Source organism: Capsicum annuum, chromosome 11 (assembly GCF_002878395.1).
Source record: "Capsicum annuum cultivar UCD-10X-F1 chromosome 11, UCD10Xv1.1, whole genome shotgun sequence".
Taxonomy (NCBI): domain Eukaryota; kingdom Viridiplantae; phylum Streptophyta; class Magnoliopsida; order Solanales; family Solanaceae; genus Capsicum; species Capsicum annuum.
This window is the reverse complement of record NC_061121.1, coordinates 198,751,651-198,769,674: the sequence shown is the minus strand read 5'-3', so window position 1 is coordinate 198,769,674 and position 18,024 is coordinate 198,751,651.

Here is an 18,024-nt window from a genome sequence, read left to right as displayed (position 1 = left end):
AGCTTTTAAACTCGACTTAATAATGGGTGATATGGATATCATTATCTTTGTTTTAACACGTAGATGTTGTATTTGTACGTTTTAGTTGATTTTGAGGCCATTTGGAAGGGAAAATTTCCTTGTTAAAGGACTTTAGGCCTGGATTTCGATGAATCAAGATAGTTTATGGCTTAACCTTTTTCAGACTTGGCTAGGTAGTTAATAAATACGTAAAACTTGCTATGGGTTTGGGGAAATAACTATGGAAATTGTATTTTTTAGATAACTGATGTTTTTTTGTGCCCGTGTGGGGGGCTTATATTCTTGTTATTGTTGACTTAAAATATCTTATATTACGTGTTGAATCTACGGGGATAGTAGATGGTTTTATTTGATATCATTGGCCTTATTTGAGCATTTGACTATCTTTATTCATAATGTGATTCCTACACATGGGCTTGAATAGATAGTACAGTCCTTATTGAGCATTGTTTGCCCTTGTCATGATAGAAATACTTGTGTCTTGGGTTGATAGGATATTAATGTCTTACATGTTTATTTATACTAATGGTGCCAAACAAGATTTGATATCATGAATTATTGATCTATTGAGTTGATTTCTTAGCACAATTATTTACATATTGAATGGATTCATGATCTTTATATTGATTTGATTGTGAACATTGTATCCTCGTTTAATACACACTTATTCATGAGATATTGGTATCTTTGGGAAATATTAAATTTTAAAAGAAAATGAGATACTTTGAAAAATGCCTAGATTGAAGGATGTGTCGATCGAGTAGATTAAGATATGAGATTGAGATTAGTGGAAATTTTGAGATACTATACGGGTTGCAAACTCCCCCCCCCCCTCATGGGTCCTATTTTGGGACCATTGAATCTTGATAGGTATATACATAAAGTGATGCGATGACTTTCAACTATTCACTTCATCATTCATTCTATTGCATTGCATTTTCACATCATGCATTATTTTTATTTGTTAGTTGATAAGTAAATAGCTTTTATATATATAATTTTTGTATACTTGTCTCTTTTGATTATATTTCTCCACTAACAGTTCTAATATCTATACATTCATATATATATATACATATATATATATATATATATATATATATAGTTACGTATGTATGTATGTATTATAACTATTAGTTGAGGTAGTGTGAGTTACTATTTGTTAACTTTTCTGCTTGCAGGTTGCGTGCTCATAGTATTTTCTTTACTCATCATGTCTGCTACTTTGCTCAATAGGCCTATGATACCTACTGAGCACAAGCGGACCATACTCACCCCTATTGTTCCCTTTTGGTGTAGATCCTAGTTTGAGTGCTACACAAGGCAGTTAAGTTTCAGACATAGTTGATTGAATTTGAGGTACTGGTTCAGTCTAGTGTTTGTGGCATATTCCAGATCTCATCCTATCTGTCACTTCATCTTTATTTTGGTTCAGAGATAGATTTTCCATTTTAGTTCTCAATATTATACTTAGATGTTGTTATATTTGTGACACTAGTCTTGGGGCTTTTATGATATTTCTTCTGTTTTCTGTTGCTATCATGCATATGTGCCTTAAATTTATTCTAGGAGTCTCATTTGTTTTATTTCCTTTATTATTTAATACTTCTTTCCTCTTTGGGGAATTGGCTTACTTATCAAGGTTGAGCTATGATAAGTTCTATCATGACCTCACTTTTTGGGTCCTGACAAAAAGGACTAAATGCCACGACCCAATTTCTCAGGTCATGATGGCTCCTACCATAATCCACTAGTAGGCAAGCCAACCCGTAGTCCTGAACGGCTAGTAATGGACTACTCAATAATATAAGGAAAAGAATGTGGAATAAATGAAATACAGATCAATACATAATAAAGCCCCAAAACCTGGTGGTATTAGTACAAGAGCTTCTAATATAATAAGAGTACAAAAGTGAAATAACAAGAGAATTACAATGGTACAACTTATCTCCAAATACAACATAGAGGCTACTCTAATATATAAGAGAGAGATCAGTTCTTAACGTTAGGAGCTCACTCTAAGTCTCTGAACCATCGCTGCTCCATATAATGCACATATATAGAATGTACTGGGCCCGCATGCTCCAAAAATGACTTCCCAGGTAACCTCAAAGAAGAGAGAACACTTGCAAAGAATTTCACCATAGGTATCCCTTTTACAACCAGCACTCTCATTACACTTCCAATCAGCCAAAACACAACTTAACCACTAACTGGCCTCAATCTGAACCAAGAAGGCCGATGCATGTATAACTGAACAACAACACGCTTATACCATGTTTATATCAGTATAAATTAACAAAGGCTCATCTGAGCCAAAGCCAACCCAAGTCATGAGTCATGCCACTAAATCCAAATCCAAATATACACTCCCTTTACTATTTTTCACCTACTATCCACTTCGAGCCAAGAGGAGAATCACCTGTGTCTCGTCCACGCAGTCTAATCACAGAGAACTCAAAGGTTTGAAGTTGACCCACTAAAAGTCCGTACGAAAAATATGGGAATAATCTTATAAGGCGCTATCTAGTCACACAAATGGAGATAATTGAGGAATGCAATCCATGCCAATGCTATAACTAGTCTGAGTGAAATCAAGCTGAAAACTCAAAATCCAAGGTATAACTACTTATCACTAATATTCCACTCCAGGATGTCTCATCCACCGAGAATGAAGTAATACTGAATCCAACTCGGGTATATTACTCCTATTGAGTAAATTATCCGAAATTCTCAAAGAGAAATGGAGAATTAAGGTCAAAGCTGAAAGAACCAATACCGGGTCCATGGGCTATCATCTGAATACTTATCAACCATATTCCATCTGAAGTCGAGGAAACTGAATAGCCAATTCGCGGAGTAGGCTCAACCAGCCTAAAAATGAAATTTGAACTGAGGTAAGACTAAAATGAAAGTTTTACGCAAGCTCTACAATACTCCTAATCTATCATACTTCCAGATCAGTATTCCAAGGCGTCAAATCAAAAATTAATTCAATAAGTCTATATTAGTGTCCACTACCCTAAATTGACTATAGTATCCATATCTGACATATCTGAGATAAATTAAACCAAGCCATAGTTGAGACATATCTAAAGAACAAAATCAGTGAATGGATAACCACCATCTAAAAACATAAGCAACCAACCTATATCAGCTGGAGGGCACAAAATATAGCCGTAAAATAGAAATCATGCAAAAGGATGAATCACTGTCTGAAAATACAATTAACCCACCCCATATTCGCTGGAGGGAATGAACTATCAAAGCCTACTCAAGAACTCCCCAAGGCTGCAAACCACACTAGAAAAGACAAAAACTTTAGCAACTTAAAAAAATGCAACTTAAGTCGGGGACTAAAGCCATCCACCACTCCATCCAGGAAAATAATAGCCATAGGCTCATATCATCGTAGAAAATTACTCCACCAAGCCTCACTAGGCCAAACAAATGATGAAATGGGGATTTCCTGAATCCATCCAAGAATCACATCATTGAAGAAGAAATACCAATCTCTAAACCAAGGTCAAAGTCTAAACCACCACCAGAGAACCAACAACTCAAGCTAGAGAATTTATAGTTTGCCAACTTAAGAAGTGGTCATAGGAAAGGCCAACTGCCTCTAAGCTTCTAACTCCACTAGATTAAACCATGTCAAATCAAGAAAGAAGCATCCAATCTCTATATTAATAACAAGGGTAAACCATTACAAGGGAACAAAGCTAACAAATCTAAGAGATAAATCCACGACATCTCAATCTCAAAACCATTATCCAGCAATGAAATAGTCAAAACCAAAGTATGAACCTTGAACTGGTCAATCTCACAAATGGGCTATATAGGAAAGGATAGCAAAAGCAAAAACCTTTGCAACATAAGAGGTAAGTTTAAGAGTCTCAAACTCAAGAACAGGCGATACAACCAAATCTCTAACCTTAGAATCATATTAGCACCACAGAAGGTCAACTTTCCTGCGATATCAAAATACATCCTCAAACACAGTCAACCTCGCCGCGCTAAGTGAATGAAATCATCAAATCGGGCTATATCTACTCAAGCCACCGAATAATATCAAAAGAAAATGAAAGTCTAACTAGATAACACTAGTTTATACAACTACCCAGAGAGGATCAAATTCATCATGTAACTACATCAAGTAATAATATAAAGTAATATCAATAACCTCACGCAGTGGTATTAATAGCAACAATAATATCAATATCAACATACTGAACAAGCGGTACCAAAATGATCATCAATATCATGTACCACTCAAGGGATACAATAAGGATGATGTGCCAAGATAAAGAGGACTCAAACCTGAAAACTACACCCATAGGGAAAAATATCAATATGGATCTACACCATCCACTACTAACAGAAATAAACCACAGAATAGTAACAAAATCAGGAATTCAGTAATAAGGCACATAATGACCGATATTAATTCATCAAGGCATATAATCATCAATGGACATGAAAACTCCAATACACATAATAAGAGATAAATGAAAGAAATAAAGCACACCAATCGTGGTCACATCCATAGTCACATGCTTGATGGGCATAGAAAAAATATAAATCTAAATGAGTCTAACTCACATAGACCAACTGAATCATCAGCTGAGGTGCCATACAAACTATCTCTAACTAAAGATGCCACAACATTATGAGGCTGATCTAAATGAGCTAAATGACTGGAAATCCCATGTCAGGGATACTCCCTAGACTAGTAGTTGGTCTCTCTACAGTCATTATAACTCCTAAAATATCAATATGGACATAACACAAACTGAGCCCAAATGGCTAGCCAACTAACATTGAGAGAAATCCGCAAAGTTATGTCAATACTTCTGAAATCACATCATGTCTCAAGAACTCTAGGCTAGTGGGGAATACGTGCTAACTCTAGTTGATCATCTAAATCATACCTGGGGAATTCTCTGAACCAATGTCTCATCACAAAATAACTAAAACCAAGATCCTAGAATACTTTAAGATACTGCCCCTCATAATCTAGAATGGTCAGCATAGCCTAAAGAATCATTCTACACTCCTTAAGTTTTATGGGAAATCTTTCCACTATGATCATCGTGACTAATCTAAGAACTAATCATATTATGGAATATTTTTTGCGTAAAGCTGATAGGATGCAGGTGAATCCGAACTCTACTATAAGAATTCTCACTCTTGGATAAAACACTAATAGCACTATACCGACGGCATGCCTCTTACCGCCATTTTCATAAGTCTTAATACTTGTGCTCTCTATGGTACTCTCATAATTAATATCCTGATGGAAGGAAGATTCAGCTACTATCCAGGGCTCCAATACCTTATACAGTGACAATACTAACCCTCTAACACATACATGCACTAATGTCTGACTCAAAAATATGTAGCATGGAAAAATGCCTGAACCATAAAAGAAATCCAATCTTGAACTTAAAACTGATAAACAGCCTTGATGAACACCAAAAGACCCAACTCTATTCTGAGGTCTGATCAATAAATCAAATGGCATCCACGGTTGAGAAGGATCTATAACATGACTCAAATTCCCAATGTAGAACCTCAAAGGTTGAACTAGTCATGAGCTTTACTGAAGCCTATAACACCCTGAAAGTATCCCCTGGATGTCACACGGTGCTCAAGACGATGAATTGTCTTAAGCTAATCTATTCAGCCTACTTAAGTTAAAACTCATAAGAAAAGTGAACTAATATAAATAAAACTTAAGGGTAAAAAAAGACATATCTTAAGAAAAGTCTTTAACATGGGAAACATTAAAGAACTTTTTAAACTTAAAACTTAAATTGACTGACAAGCCTCTATTACTGATTAGAGGGCCACTGGGACAAACCCCAGCTAACCTAAACATAAACAAAAATCATATAACTAAAACACTTCCATCAATAAATAGAAAATAGATAAACTGGGACCTCAGACTATGAGGACTCACCAAGAGTTAAGATATAGGTGATGATGCACGCGATCAATTGGTCTACTGGAAATGAGCACCAGAACCTATATTATTAAACAAAGTAGCACATAGACATATATATAGGTTAGTACCTTTGGAATGTACTTAGTATGTGGGGGTGAATACATAAGTAAAATAATTACTGAATATACACATAGACTTTCAGATGATGCATACTAAGTGTAAATGACTCACCTTGAGCTTGAATAAAACAAAGACTACAAAATCATAAACATGAGTAATGAAGCATAAGGATAAAATTTGTGACCCATAACACTTATTTCTAGAAGCTTTACTTTTACTCTTCCTTATGTGAGTTTCTACTAACCTATATAAACCATGCAAGCTATCATGGAGTTCAACGTCTTACCCATGTTAGGGAGAGATGTCCTACCCTTGCCATTGAAATAGAACATTAATCTTAGTGATCAATTTACTTCATCCATATTGGAAAAAAGCTTAACCTGTGGTGGTTCATAGTTTCTAGGAATTTATGGTACTCTTATTTGCATTCCCTTCTCGGTGCCAAATACTACCCCCAAAATATTTATATGCTCATACTTTAGAAAATCCACCTTAAATTAGCATAAAGGCTTTATAGAGTGAAAATGAGTTATCCTTCTCTTTACTTTAAATCATAATCAAAATGAACAAATGTGGATTCCATATCTTATCTTAAGATAAAAAGATCAATTTTTACTCTGAATTATACTATAAACTTATTAATGAAGCTTAAGAGTATAATCTTCTTGTAAACTCAATACATGTACTTAAGAATTACAACATATGCTTAAATTCTTAGAAATTCATGACAAAACTTCATGCTTAACAATCATCTTGAAATACTTCAACAATTTCAGTCAAGATAATGAAATTTAAATTACAAGAAGAATCTTATAAATCAAAGAATGAATAAACATAAATCTTTATGCACTTAAAGCCTTTAAATTTCATGGTAAAATATAATTCAAGAATATTGCTATTTGGGGATGAACCCTAATTTAAAATAAAGAAATTCAATCTTAAAACTATGTATTTTGGGCACAAGGATGAAAGAATAACCTTGTTCATAAACCCTACATACCTAAAGTTTCTTGACTTATGATGAAAGATTGAATATTTGGACTTAAAGGATGAACTTGTGAGAGAAATCCCAATCTTGATGTTTCTTGAGGATGAGAGATTCTAAACTTGGTTATTTGATTGTTATGAGTAGGAAAATAACTCCTCTTTGAGGGTTATCGGTCGTGGATAGAATTTATAAGAGAGGAAAAGATCAAAAATCCCTTAGTTAAACTTTACAGAAAAGCCTTGTTAGTCTTTATTGGTTTACCATATGACTCGTATGGCATGGTAGGTCCTAGCCCTTCAACTCATAAGCTTAGTAGACTCAAGGGGATATATACTGGTCAAAATACGAGTTCCACATATGACTTGTATCATCTTTATACGACTCTTAACCCATTAATAATACCTAGGGAAGAAACTTGGTTGGACAAGACTGAAGAACTTACAACTTAACATCATACCAGTTGTACCCTACTTAATGACTTCTAGGGCCAAAGTTATATCCACAACAGAAACTTTACCCTACCACACTGTCTAGCATACGACTACAATATACAACTCGTATGGTGTAGGTACGACTCAAGAAAGAAGTCGTATGATGTCCAAAAACTTCCAGACATAGGTATTATATTATATCTCCCTTGGAAGCATACATTCTCAAATGTGATTCATCTAGGATTGGGATTTGAACAAGAATCAACACCTCTACACTGAATTTACACTCAAGCTTTTCCATTATGACAAGGATTTCACTTGCTCAACATGACATACGATACAAGAGTGCTTATATAGACTTAAGGAAAAAGAAATTTCTAGAAATAACACTTTCCTCTGGTAGGAACAGAACTAGAGGAAAAGAGATGAGGATACTTTGCCCACATGCCCGCTTCAACTTCCCAAGTGGCCCCCTTCAACCAATTGGTTTCTCCAAAGAACTTTTACTGATTCTACTTCTTTATTTACTAGCCTTTGAAACTACCTATCAAGTATCTCTACAGGAATCTCCTTATAGGACAAATGCAATCGTCGTACTTTTCTTAGTTCGGTTTAGCTCCTAGTGTGTCAAGGTTCAACTTTAAAAATATATAAATCTTGATACATGTGAAATTTTCTATATCTAGGCCCACCAAATTATAGATAATTGAATTAGCTTTTCAACAATACCAATTTCTCTTAAATCTGATACACGATCAAGAAGTTATGGCATTTTTAATGAGAAATAGTAGACCAACGCGATTACATCGCATGCGGTGAAGTCCAAAATCTAACTCATCCCTTTCCAGTAGGTCACTGCAATTTACAATTATCATACAAAAATTCTCAATGGAACAGACACTGCATCACGGTGGAGTGAAAAATGACATTTGTCCTTTTCCAGTGACGCATTGCGATTACGTCGCTTTGCGACAGGGCAAAAAATGGCAATAGTCCTTTTTCCAGTAAACCACCGTGATGGCTAATGGGGATTCTAGTTTTGAAGCTACAATTTTAAAGGGCAATCTACTTATTTTCCAAGCCCACAAATTGTGAAAAATACTAGATTAAACCTATTCTAAGCATTATAAGCTCACTTTTTATCAAATTCCTCTCCAAGAAACCCTAGAACCTCAAATTTCAAACCATAAGAAATATAAATCCACCATTTTTTTCCAAGATAACACAAAATTCAAGATTATCAATTCAAGATCTTCAAGAATCAATCTTCAAGAGCACAAATAGGAAGTCAAAGTTCAAAATTCTTCATCTATTCATCAATTAAGGTATGTGGGATTTTCAACAAGGATAATTCTTTCTTCTTTGTGTCCAAAAGTAGTTTTTGAAGTTAATTTCACATAAATTTACATGAGTTTCAGATTAGGATTCATACCCAAAAATTGTTATTTGAAGATTATGATCCTACAAGAGATTTAGAGGTTGAATTGCATGTCTACTTTTATATTTTTATGCGTATGACATTAATTCCCAGATTTAGAATTGAATTATCAAGATTTTCATAATTTAGCATGAACTTTATGATGATTTAGCATGAATTTGATGCATGGGTTATTAAGCCCTAGTTTGAATGTTTATATTTCAAGAAGATTATGCTTTTAATCATCCCATGATTAGATATATTTAGATTTTGAACTAAGATTTGATATTTTGATCTCAGCTTAGGTATAAAATCCACTTTACAGTTTCATTATAGTTTACAGTAAACAGATTCACAAAAATTTTTCATTATAAACCCTTATACTAGTTTTAAAAGTGAATTTCCAACAAAATGAGCATACAAATTAAAGGAAGTAGTATTTAGCACCGAGTTAGGTATGTTCACATGCCCCAGAACTATAAATCAATTTAGGTTTAGATTATTCCCATTTTAATATGGATGATAATTACAGATGTGATCACTTAGATTAGGTTATACTCCTTGTCAAGAGTATGATACATCTCCCCAACGTAAGGTTTTCCTATAAAGGAACTAGACATTGAAATTCGTGTTAGCTCACATAATTTATATCGATTAGAAGAACCTCCCTACGGAAAATAGAAATCATAACAAAAAAACATTTAGAAACTAAGTGTAAAGTCTTGCGATTTTATTCAGATATTATTTTACATAAGTCATTAGCTATGAGATTACATCTTTCAGTTTATAGATACAGAGATGAGTCTTTTTACACTTAGCATGTATGATTGAAAATCAAATGTCAAGCATAGATTTAGAACTAAGAGTGATAGCACACAACATTGATATATTATGTTTTTATGATTGATGATTTATGATTGCGACTTTCAACTACTCAAGCCAAAGTGAGCCATTATTACTTATCATGTATTATTTATGAGAATGATATATGTATTCCCTCACTATTTTATTATGCATTCAAACGTACATGCTCAGTACATTCCAGAAGTACTGATCCACATATACGTCTATATGCTACATTTTCTTGTAATATAGGTTCAAGTGCACAGTTTCAGTAGTATGAGTGATTTCAATCATTACCATCTATATCCTGATAGTTGGTGAGTCTTCATAGTTAGAGGACGCAGTCATTCAAATTTTTTAATTTATTACAGTAGTTGATTCAATATTTTTAGTCAGTTTGAGTCAGCTGAGGGATTGTTCCAATGGATCTTTAGTTGTTAGTAGTACATGCTTGTCAGACTGCTATTTATGATTCAGATTACTAGTGTTGATTGTTCATACTTTTAAGTCTAATATTTTTAGACATCATGTTCAGATAATTTTAGCTTAGCTCAAATAGAATTTTGTATTTTAACTTTGACTATATATCTATATTTCTTTATTATGAGCTTCAGATTCAGTAGAAGGCTTGCAGGGCTAGCTTAAGGCTACTCGTAGTATTGAGCATAGTGTGATGCCTTGAGACTCAGTTTGGGGTATTATAAACTAGGTATCAGACCCTAAGGTTATAAGAGTCCTAGGGAGTCAGATAAGCCACATTACGTAGAGTCTTGATCATGGGTGTGAAGCATGCCACATTTATGAGTAAGAGGCTACGAGACATTTTAGAAAATCATTCTTTTCTTTCATGATCTATCATGCTTATAGTATCTCTATCTTCTTTTAACTCATGCTCTTATGTGACAGTTGAATAAGCCTCCTCGCCAAGATAATGCACCCATAAATGATAACCAGCCACCCCAGCCCGTTGACCCTCTAAATGAGAATGTATCCCATGATGAATTTTAGGCTGACTTTCAAGAATTAGCCTATCCTCTAACTACCAATGTTTAATTCAACCATCAGGCGGCATTCCCACTTAAGCAGAATAGGGATTTAGCAGCAGCCTAAATTTGTGACTTCATGAGAATGAATCCGCCTGAGTTATTTGGGTCAAAATTAGGTGAGGACTCACATCTTTACTTAGATAAGGTGGAAAAAATCACCCAGATTATACGTGTCATTAAACAAGAGAGTATAGAGTTGGTATCCAATAGGCAAAAAAATATGGTATATGATTGGGAGGTTATGTGGAAGAATGGTAGTGGTGGGAATGCAGCTCCTATGAGTTGGTAGGTGCTTTAGTATGTATTTTTAGATAGGTTCTTTCTACATAAAATGAGAGAATACAAGGGAGAGGAGTTTGTGAACCTGAGAAATGGATTGATGACACTGAAAGAGTACTACCTTAAGTTTAACCAGTTGTCTAAGTATAACCCTGATACGATGGCTGACCCTAGGGAAAGTATGAGTAATTTTGTTACTGAAGTATCTGGTTTAGTAATCAAGAAGTGTAGCAATATCCTACTTATAGGGGATATGGAGCTTGCTAGGATGATGATTCATGCTCAACAGATATAGGCAGAAAAGTTGAAGGGGAGAGACAAGGGAAATAAGAAGGCTAGAATTAGGCAATTTGAATATGGCTAGACAAGGTTTGGAGGGGGAAATCATTCGCAGTTTAAGAGTCGCTCATTTATGTCAGCGCCATCTTCATCCAGTTCTCCCGCCCCTAGAGCTAGGCAGAAGTAGTGGGGTAAGAATTATCTTGGTGAGTGTTTCTTGGGGAAAAAGGTTTGTTATGGTTATGGTAAGTTGGGACATAGAATTAAAGTGTGTCCTTATGCTAGGTGGGGAAACAGAGATGTTCGTCCTCAGACTCAGGCTACTAGAGCACCAGCTCCTTAAAGTGGGCCAGTCTCTCCTCAGGGTGCATCATGCAGTATCGGTGGCGGTCAGCACTAGAATCAGTTTTATTCTTTACTATCCCATCGGGAGTAGGAGAGTTCACCAAATATTACTGGTATGCTTCATGTCTTTTATTTTGATGCTTATGTGTTTTTAGATCCAGGGTCGAATTTATCTTATGTTACCCTACTAGTTACAATAAATTTTGAAATAAGTCCTAAAAAGATCCCTGAGCCCTTCTTAGTTTCTACCCTAGTGGGTGAGTCAGTTATTGCTGAACAGATCTATAAAAAGTTTCCTATCACTGTTCTCCATGAGATCATGTTAGTAGACCTTATATAGTTAGATATGGTAGACTTTACCTTATTATGGAATAGGATTGGCTCCATTCTTATTATGCATCTATAGATTGTCACACCAAAGGGGTAAAGTTTCAATTTCCAGATGAGCCAATCTTTGAGTGGGAAGGTAATTCAGTGCCTCCCAATAGTCATTTCATATCTTATATTAAAGCCAGAAAGTAGATATCAAAAGGGTGTATCTCTCATCTAGTTCAGTTTAAAGACACTGAGGCTCCAACAATTTAGTCATTTCATGTAGTCAATGAGTTTCAGATGTTTTTCATAAAGATTTGCCAGTGGTACCTCCTAATAGGGAAACAGAATTCAATGTTGACCTTCTTCCAGATACTCAGCCTATCTCCATCCCTTTATATCGAATGGCTCCAGCCGAGCTTAAAGAGTTAAAAAATCAACTTAAATATCTCTTAGATAAAGTTTTCATAAGGCCCAGTGTATCTCCATGGGGTGCTTCCTTCCTATTCATGCGAAAGAAAAATGGTTCTTTGTAAATGTGCATTGACTATCGTTAGCTAAATAAAGTCACAGTCAAAAACAAATATCCTCTTCCTAGAATTGATGACTTATTTGAACAACTCCAGGGTGCAAGTTATTTTTGGAAGATAGACCTTTGATCTGGCTATCAACAGTTTAGATTAAGGGGATATGATATTACAAAGACAATTTTTAGAACCCGTTATGGTCATTGTGAGTTTCTAGTCATGTCCTTTGGATTGACAAATGCCCCAGCAACCTTCATGGACTTGATGAATAGAGTGTTCAAAAATTATTTGGACATGTTTGTCATAGTCTTTATCAATGATATTCTTGTCTATTCTCGTAATGAGGATGATCACGCAGACCATCTTAGAATTTTGTTGCAAACTCTTAGAGATCACCAGTTATTCGGCAAATTCAACAAATGTGAATTTTGCTAAGATCAATAGCTTTCCTCGATCATATTGTTTCCAGTGATGGCATTAGAGTTGATCCCCAAAAGATAAAAGCAGTAAGAAACTAGGCTAGACCTATCTCTCCATCATACATCTGAAGTTTCTTGGGTTTAGATGGTTGTTATAGAAATTTTGTTGAAGGCTTTTCTTCTATTGAATCCCCTATGTCTAGCTTAACTCAAAAAAAAGTTAAGTTTCAACGGTCAGATTCTTGTGAGAAGAGTTCACAGGAGTTAAAGACTCAACTCACTTTAGCCCCAATTGCAGCGCTATCTGATGGTACAAATGGGTTCATTGTATATTGTGATGCTTCTAGAATTGGTCTGGGTTGTGTTTTGATGACGAGGGGTAAGGTTATAGCCTATTCTTCTAGACAGCTTAAGCCTCACAAAAAGAACTACCCTATCTATGATCTTGAACTAGCTATTGGTGTATTTGCATTAAAAATTTGGAGGCACTATCTTTATGGGGTGCATGTTGATGTATTCACAGATCACAAAAGCTTGAAATATTTGTTCACTCAAAGAGAGTTAAATCTTTGTAATACCACACATTTTGGATGATAATGAAAATCTGTCATTCCTATGCGTAGACATTTTAAAAGCCTCGAATCCTATGTAAATTTAGTGTGTTAAACAATTATGTAGTGTGGGAATCTATTTAAGCATAAATTTAGATCATATAGGTCCCTTAACTCAAGTACAAGTTGAAGGCTTTCCTATCGTTCAAGTTTTAGTGAGTGTCAAAACTTGGGTCAACTTCAATCGACCATAACTCATTTTATATGACTAACTGAGTGGCTTACTATATATCAAATGAAAGATCTTTGAACTATCTTTCCAATGATACCAATTTTACCCAAATCCGATATCAAACCGAGTTATGCCCATTTTACTTAAGCATGTCAGGCTGGCAACTGTGTGACAACAATTTTGACAGCCTATCACATTTGTGACGCCTTACCCAAATTGTCGTCAGCCTTAGACAGAATTCAGCTTCTGTGTGACGACATTTTTGACGGCCTGTAACATTTTTGATGCCTTGTCATGAATGTCATCATCTTTTCTTTCCAAAACTTGAGGGACGTTTTATTAAGGGTATTTTGGTCTTTTCCCTTCACTTCCCATGACTTATAACCCTCAAGGAACGTATTATATTCCATTCTCTTTACTTAAACATCTCAAAAATCTCTCTCATACACTTTCAACCACAAGATTAGGGTTTTCCCTCAAGATCATCTCCTCAAGAACAAGAACATTCTCTCCCAAAGGGTTTAAACCCTAGTCAAGAAAAATCAATTGCAAGCCAAAGAATTTCTTCAAGAACCTTTAAGAAATATTAGATCTCTTTCAAGATCAAGCTTTAAGGTATGCGTAGTGTTCATCCATGGGTCCCTTTCATCCATTGAGCTCAAGAATCATGTTTTAATTTATAAATTGTGATTTCCTTATTGTGTTATGGCTATAATCATGTTGATAATTGTTGTTTGGATTCAAGGTTATATCTTGATGTATTTTTCAAGAAGTATGAGAGTAGGTTAGTTAAAACCCATGAATTTTGGATGGATAAGATTGTCAAACTGATAAGTACACCTATGCCCAAAGTTGTGCATGTAAGTTGTTTGACACAATGCCAAGAATTATAGAATCCATGTTTTTATGACTTAATAGTGCTTAAATGATAAGCCCATGTTCTATTCTTTTTTATTCCACATGAACTCCACGTTATTGTTGCGTGTTATTGTTGTGATATGGAATAAACATGATATTGAAGCAACATGAGTATATATATGTTGTGCGCATCCCCTTCTATGTATAAGATGTTGAGAACCAAGTGTAGTATGAAATCCCCTACTTATGATATTATGAATTTTGGACTCTATTCATATGATCAAGTCAGTCATATGTGTCAGTTTCCTTCCATCGAGTCCTCGGGGTACTTGTACCAGGAAAAATATAGTTGTCTCCCTAGTGCCATGTTATGTTATCACGATACTCTTAGTCAAGCCATGATCTATAGAATTCAGTCAGCCATGCGACTCAGGAAAACTCAGTAATCTCAGTAGTCCAGTAATCTCACTAATCTCAGTGCTCAGTAACCTCAACAACCTCAGTATTTACAGTTAATCTCAGTAACATCAGTACTCTCAACCAGTCCTCAGAACTTACTACATTCTGTCAGTCATTGGAATCCAGTAAAGTTAGTTTAGCTCCGCTAAACAATACCACTATTATCAGTCCAGTTAATTAGTATCAGTTTAGCTAATCAGTTCAGTTTAAGTTATTTAGTTAAGCTTAGTTATTCAGTTCAGTGTCCTTCAGAGGGGAGTAGAAGTTAGCACCGAGTGAACCCAAGGAAGGGAACTCACCTACCAGTTCAGGGTGTGATTCTTAGAAGTCATCCTTATGTTCTAGAACTATGTAGCCAGCGTAGGTTGATAAATCTTAACCTATTAGATTAGGGTTGATGAGGTGGCTTAAACTGTCAGTTTAGGGTTGCCACCATTCTCATTTGAGTGCCTTCCAGATAAAGGTCACTCACAGCTTTCCTTACCAGTGGTGCGGTATTGACACCATTCCAATCAGGGCATAGATTGAACCCCAGCTCAGCTGTTATAGCATATATGTGGCATGTTGGTTAAATAACTACCTCCCATAATTTTAGTTACAGATTTTAGGACTATCAGCTACAGTCAGCCAGTCTAAGTAAAAGAACTCAGATAGTTCTTCAGATTTTAGGACTGTCAGATATAGTCAACTCAGAAATAGAATAGAACTCAGATAATTCCTTTAGATTTATGGACTGTTAGATACAGTCACTTATGCTATCAGTTATATCATTTCTCTAAACTCATGTATCAGTTACATCAGTTATTAGAATTTATGATATCAGTATTCAGCTTCAGGACTGTCAGACACAGTCAACTAGACCAGTTCTTTATAATTCAAACTGTTAGAAATAGTCGTTTATCTATTCATTATCTCAATATCAGTACACTCATGTTATCAGTATTCATACTCAGTAGTCAGTATCTCCATAAGTTCAGTTACAATTATGTATGCATGTATGTATTCTTATGTTCATATTAGTCAGCATTGTTCATACATATAACCCTTTCCATTTAGCCTACCTCACTCGTATACTCGGTATATTCAAACGTACTGACGTATTTGTGCTATGGTGCTTTATCTTATATTACACCATAGGTTCAGAGGCACGTGTTCTAGATCAGCAGTAGAATTCCAGTCGTAGAGTTGCAGTAAATCCTCATCCATTCAAGGACAATATTATTTTATTTCATTTATTATTTCAGTTTAGTTTTGCTAGATGGAGTTAGTTGGATACATGTTTCATCAACTCCTTGTTCAGACAATTTAGAGGCTTTCCAGACTATAGCATGTCAGACAGTTATTTTAGATTTGTTTTGGTATTGTTATACTATTTTCAGACATTGTCTTATCAGATGTGTATTAAGATTTGAACCTTATGACCATTCAGTTTATGTTTCTGCATTTTTATGTAATATTATGCAGTGTACAGGTATAGATATCAGTCATGGGTTAGCTTATGGTCCTTCGGGGTCATAAGCACTATGTAGCATTCCAATTCAAAAAAATTGGGGTGTTACAAACTTGGTATCAATGTCTAAGGTTCAATAGAGTCCTAGGAAGTCTGAAAGCCGCATCTAGTAGTCTTGTACATGCGTGTGTTATGCACCACACTTATGTGCAGGAGGCTATGAGATATTTTAGGAACAGTTTCCCTTCTTTCAATATTTATGTCATGCCAGTGAGCATAATCTCAGTCTAATCCACTTCTCCCTTTTTTCTACAGACATGCATCCTAAAAGAAGAAATGGGAATCAGTCAGCCCCTCATCCTGAAGAACCTTTAGGAGATCATGTTTCTCATGCGGAGTTCAAGGATGCATTCACCACTCTTGCTCAGTTATTTGATACCCAGAATGAACGACCAGCTATCATTCTGGCCAACCCAGTGGCCAATTCAGCTACAACTAGAATTTAGGACTTCACCCGAATGAATCCTCCTTCTTTCATGGGGTCTAAGTCAGATGAGGACCTGTAGGAATTCTTAGATCAGATTTAGAAAATGACAAATGTTATGGGGGTAACTATTGTGGAGAGTGCTGAGTTGGCCGCATATCAATTGTAAGATGTGGCTCATACTTGGTACAAATAGTGGAAGTCAGAAAGGTTAGATGATTCAAGACCTATAGAGTGGGAGGAGTTTGCCTCTGCTTTCCTTGATAGATTTTTTCCGCTAGAGCTTAGAGAAGATAAGGTGCTAGAGTTCATCAACCTCAGGCAGGGTAGTATAATAGTAAAGGAGTATTCTCTCAAGTTTACTCAATTATCTAGATATGCCCCTCATATGGTTGCAGACAGTAGAGCCAAGATGAGTAAGTTTATGTTAGGGGTAAACGATAGCATGGTAAACGAGTACAGATCTGCCATGTTGAATTATGATATGACTTTAGCCAGACTTATGACTCATGTTCAGTAAATAGAGGAGTAGAAAATTAGAATGAGGGAGAGACAGAGTAAAAGAGCAAGGACAGATAGTTTCAGCTTTGCTCAGCCTAAGTTATAGGGTGGTAACCGTTCTCATCATAGTCAGAAGTTTTTAGCCCCAGCTCCATCCTCAGCTAGTGCACCAGCACCTAAGTCTAGAAATAACCATCATGATGGAGCGCTAGGCTCCGAGGCCCAGGGTAGTGAGAATAGATGTTTTACTTGTTCGTTTTGTAAAAAGTATAGTAAGAATCACCTAGATGCATATAGGGTAGGTAGTGATGTATGCTTTGGGTGTGGCAAGCCAGGCCACAGGATGCGAGAGTATAGAGTTCTAGCACAGAGAGGTAAGGAGTTATGTAAGCAAGGTACCAAGAGTGGTCAGCGTCAGAATAGACTTTATGCATTCCAGACCCGTCATGATCCGAAAAGTTTCCCTGACCTAGATTCGGGTACATTACCAGTCTTTCATGTCCATGGTATGCATT